This window comes from Piliocolobus tephrosceles, chromosome 4 (assembly GCF_002776525.5).
Source record: "Piliocolobus tephrosceles isolate RC106 chromosome 4, ASM277652v3, whole genome shotgun sequence".
In the NCBI taxonomy this organism is placed as follows: domain Eukaryota; kingdom Metazoa; phylum Chordata; class Mammalia; order Primates; family Cercopithecidae; genus Piliocolobus; species Piliocolobus tephrosceles.
The window spans coordinates 53,986,920-53,991,874 of NC_045437.1; the positions used below are offsets into that span (position 1 = coordinate 53,986,920).

Below are 4,955 nucleotides of genomic sequence, written 5' to 3' on the forward strand. Positions count from 1 at the left end.
TTATGTTGCTTTAAAGACACCAAGTTTATGGTATTTTGTTATAGCAGTCCTAAGATAACTTCTTAATCTTTATACCTGTCTTTAGGTATCTTAAAGATTTTCAAGTTAGAGAGAAATTAAGCTTGTCATGTATTATTCCAGAGGGATAAACCACAGGGACATATTTTTCATCTGAAACAAACTACATTGTTGTTGTCCCAACATTACATAGTTCTTACGGGTTTTCTACCTCTTCTAGTAGCAGTGCCACACAGTGGGCCTATGACCCAAGAGGCCGGGACTCTCAGGGAATGTATACCTTATCCCTTGCTATTGTTCACTGCATGACCTGTGAATTTCATTCTTCTGGCAAAGCCAAGTTGGATCCATGTTGCAAGCAACTGAAAGAGTCCTGCCCAGGATTTATAAGAGTGATGTGACAAGAAGCAGGCAGTTTCTAAGCAGTGAGTTCCCACCATGGGGCATGAACACAGAGGGCGAAGAAGTAGCTTCGTGAGGTCGCTTCAGAGATTGAAAAACGGGCTGGGTGCAGTGGCTCATGCCTGTAATTCCCAAACTTTGGGAGGCCAAGGGGGCAGATCATTTGAGGTCAGGAGTTTGAGACCAGCCTGGCCAACGTAGTGAAAGCCCGTCTCTATAAAAAAAAAAACAAAAAAACAAAAATTAGCCAGGTGTGGTGGTGCACGGCTGTAGTCCCAGCTAATTGGGAGGCTGAGGCAGGAGAATCGCTTGAACCCGGGAGGTGGAGCTTGTAGTGAGCTGAGTGGAGTGCCACTGCACTCCAGCCTGGGCAAGAGAGCAAGACTCCATCTCAAAAAAAAAAAAAAAAAAAAAAAGAAGGGAGTGAAAAACCAAGAAGATGTCATCTGCACTAACTGCGCCCCCCCACTCCGCCATCACCTCCTGATTACTGCATAATAGTAACATTCTCCCTGCAGTTTATTTACTGGGGAACTGAAAACAATGCATTGGACATGTCATATGAAAAATAAAAAGCCAGTAAATCATGTAAATAAATTAATGCTATACTCAATTACAATGGGAATTTATTACTCAGCTTATCCTTATTTAATAGCTATCTCCTCTGTGTCAATACCTGGCACAAACATTTCTTAATAAATTAGAATATAGGTGGATTGTTTTCATTTTAATAATTTGCAGCATTTAAAGGAAATTACTTACCTGAATTCAGAGATTTATCTAAAATCCAAGTATACTCATTAGGACAAGAAACTCTCCCTAGACTCACCCTAGGTGCACTCCTCCCTGGAGGAGACAGCCCTGTGTCCCGGATTTAATTCTAATTTCCCATTCGCTTAGGGTAGTGGAGGGAGGCCTGCCCGCTGTGGGTGTCTGAAGCAGGTTCTTTCATGTCCCAGGATGAGACTTGCCCTTCTGGCAGGTTGGCCCCTAGCGGTGGGATTATATTAGTGTCAGATTTCTTACCTTACCCTTCAACCCCAATAGACACAGAAGCCTCCCTCCAAAAGTCACCAGGGGAAAATCAGCCCGAACAGACAGAAAGCCCCCTGACTCTGCAAGCTGAACCTCCACAGGCTGGCCCAGAGGGGCAGAAGCTGCTGGAATGTTTAAGCAAAATTCCTTGTGGCTCTGGCCCCTTGGCAGCCATTATTGCTGCTCTCTGGCCCCGACTGCTTATCCTCAAGGCCTCTCAGATCGCCACAGGCAGTGGCCTCAGATCTCCCTTCCATAAACACTTCTCAAAGTCACCCAATAGCACTCATCGGATGCTGGAATTACTGAACATATGAAAGTAGTGGGGAAATTCAAGGGTTTGCCATCTTTTTTCCAACGGAGTAGGGGCCTTTATAGAGTGAGGGTGATCAGACAAAACTGAGATCTCTATTTCTGGAGAGAAAGAAAACTTAAAAATCATTTAATTATGACATTTGGGCCTAATATTAACAAGCTCAACATTTTCTAACACCCTTCAACAAAGCCTCACAGCCTCCAAATGACTTCAGTTTGCTTCGAGACAATCCACTCTGTGTCTGGGGCATCAGTTTGATTTACAGAGCATTTCAAAATATTTATATATTTTTTAGGGTTTCCATCACAGCTTCAGCCAGTAACCTGCTGTGTTTGAAAATGTCTGGGCAGTAATTGTCATTGTTTGCAACAGCTATTTTGGACTGTAGTGAGTGCTGTGGCATTTTGTAGAATGTAGGAATGCAATTACCAAGGTTGTATACATAATCCAAGTGACCTCCTGGCTTCAGAAGCTCAACCCCTAGGAAAAAAAAGGATAACAACAGCAAAACTTTTGTTTAATTTTTCTTCTGTAGTTGGTCAGTGGTAGGTGGATTATATTATGGCCAATTTGGCAAAAAAATGATTAGTATAACAATTCCTTATAAGTACAAAACAATGTTGGTTTAAACATTCAAGAAGGAATATGCCTGGGATGATGGGCACTTCTGACCCACTTTCGTACCTAAGTGTTTCTGGAGGAAACTGGACACTGAGGGGATGTCTGGGTCCTGGAGTGTGACTCATCCTCATGATGATTGCTTTTTACCAATTAGAAAAGGGCACTCTAATGTTGTTTAAAAATACGCTGCTAACAGTTAAGGGGGTTAGGTTTTAAAAGAAACAGCACAAAAACCGATTCAGTAAGAATGAGACCATTTTGGAGTCAGTAAATGAATGTACAAGTTGCTCTTCATGTCATTTGGGACTGAGGTTTCTTGGATCTTATCTGTTTACGAGAGGCTCAGATTACTCCCAAATTATTTTCTCTCTCCCCCTGCTCCCTTTTTTTTTTTTAATTTCAGATACTATCTGGAAACTACACTGCTAAAGCCCGCCCATAGTGTGAAACAGAGTTGTTAGACCAAAGTACAGATCCATAAACAGAATCTCTTGATTTCCAAGCAAATCAGTGGTTCAGATCACTCTGTTGCTAGAAATAAGAAATTGTCCCGAATGATTTCAAATCTTTTAAAAAGAAAAACACAACAAAGTGTCAAATAGAAACATCCATTATCATTTCCTTGGTACCTTCCAGGCATAATACATCAGCTCCCACCTTATCTCTGTCTGCCCCTGTGTAAAAGTGCCTGTAGCTCTGAGACCCGGTAGCTGGAGCCTCTGGCTGTAGCTTTCCTTCAGGCTGACCTCTGTATGGATGGTGGGGCTCTGTTTGCTGCTCAGGGCCTTTTCTTGATGGTGGTCTTTGCTTTCCAGCTGGTTTGTAGACTGTCAAAGGGCCACTGGGAAACTGCAGTGAAGCTGACTCTAGCAGGTCCTCTGAAGGCCTGTGAGGGTGTGAACAGTGAGAGCAGTGAGAGAGCCCCAGACACTCTCACTGCTTGGGATTCATCTTTATCCCACTTCTTTCCCAACCTCCTCACTCCACCTACTGTTTTCTCACCCCTGCATGGAATTATACTAAGTATAGACAACCCCTAACCCCCCTCCCATCCCCCCAGTTCCCAAAAAACCACACATCTGTTCTGAAGCGCTGCTGTAAACTGCTGGCCTGGATGGTTCTGGCCAAGCTCCCCAGACATCTACGAGAACAGCAAATGCCACGCCAGGAGCATACACGGGCTGTCTCCAAAGGAAAGCACTGCCAGCGTGTCTCAGTGGGGGAAGAGCTTCGTCAGGATGGGCTAATCATTCCCAGTCAAGCTGGATGCTGCAAGACTGCATGGAGACAGCTGTCAGACTCATTGTTCAGGAGGTGGCAGCAAGCCCGAGGGGCTAGGGAGGGGGTCCTGAGCCCAGACTCCAGGGGCGCTCAGATAGTGGTCATGATGATTACATCTAAAGTGTCCACCACCTAAAGAGGTGGCCGCATGTGCAGTCTCATGCGAAATCCTCCAGAAAGCTCCAGCAGGAAGTTCTTCTCAAGGAGAATCTCAAGTTTTTTCTTTTCAGATTGGGCACATGACCAAGATAAAATGTGTTAGTGGCTACTGTTTACATAAATTGTATGGCTCTGAAATGGCAATTTCGTATCCAGACAGGCATATCTGTCAGCCAAAGGAGCTTTTATAATGTAAGCTTTACTAGGTACTTCCTTTCTCTTTCATGTATACTCAGTTACCCTGGTTTGTCTTTTATTACTGTAAGCATGGCTTTTGATCAAAAGAAATGAAAGCATTGACATTTTGGTCCATTCATTCATTCATTTTAAAAGGAGGCTGATGCTTTTGTGATGCAAAGATGTTCCATGGGAAGCAATGACAGCCTTTGCCGGAAGAGTGGATTTAACAACAAATACATTATTCTTGCAGAATTTTTCCTTGTGCCAGGAAAGCAAAGGGCTCTGAGCTTCATGGGGGAAAGAAAGCCGCTGTGTCCACAAGGCAGGGGAAAGGGCTCTGGACCTTCCCAGGCTCACTCCAACCATAGGCTAAAATGCCTCACACCAGAAGCTAGCAAATTATATCCTCAGTATGTCTTTAACTCTTTAAAATTTAGCTACCAGGGGACTGGGGAGGCTACAGATTTATCATCTGTTATTTATGCCTGAGTCTGAATAAAAGATTTGAGAGCAGATTTTGATAGAAGAAAATCATAGAATGTTAGAGTGGAAACAGTTTACAGAAAGAATATCAAATCTAGGCCAGGTGCGGTGGCTCATGTCTAGCACTTTGGGAGGCTGAGGGAGGCAGATGGCTTGAGCCCAGGAGCTCAAGACCAGCCTGAGAAACATGGCGAAACTTCGTCTCTACAAAAAATAAATAAATAAATAAATAAATAAATAAATAAATAAATAAATAAATAAGAGAAATTAGCCGGATGTGGCAGTGTGCACCCACAGTTCCAGCTACACAGGAGGATGAGGTAGGGGGACTGCTGGAGCCCAGGAAGTCAAGGCTACAGTGAGCCAAGATTGCACGACTGCACTCCAGCCTGGGCGACACAGCAAGACTCTGTGGAAGGAAGGAAGGAAGGAAGGAAGGAAGGAAGGAAGGAAGGAAGGA

General features: G+C 43.9%; 1 long non-coding RNA gene across 1 annotated transcript in view; it reads right to left on the reverse strand.

Annotated features, from left to right (window-relative positions):
* Positions 1–2,733: 2,733 nt before the first annotated feature.
* The window catches only part of LOC111541586, a 32,644-nt gene continuing 30,422 nt past the window's right edge, over positions 2,734–4,955 (reverse strand). The window contains exon 2 of the long non-coding RNA XR_002731312.1: positions 2,734–3,278. This is a non-coding gene — a long non-coding RNA (uncharacterized LOC111541586). The remainder of the gene's footprint in view (positions 3,279–4,955) is intronic.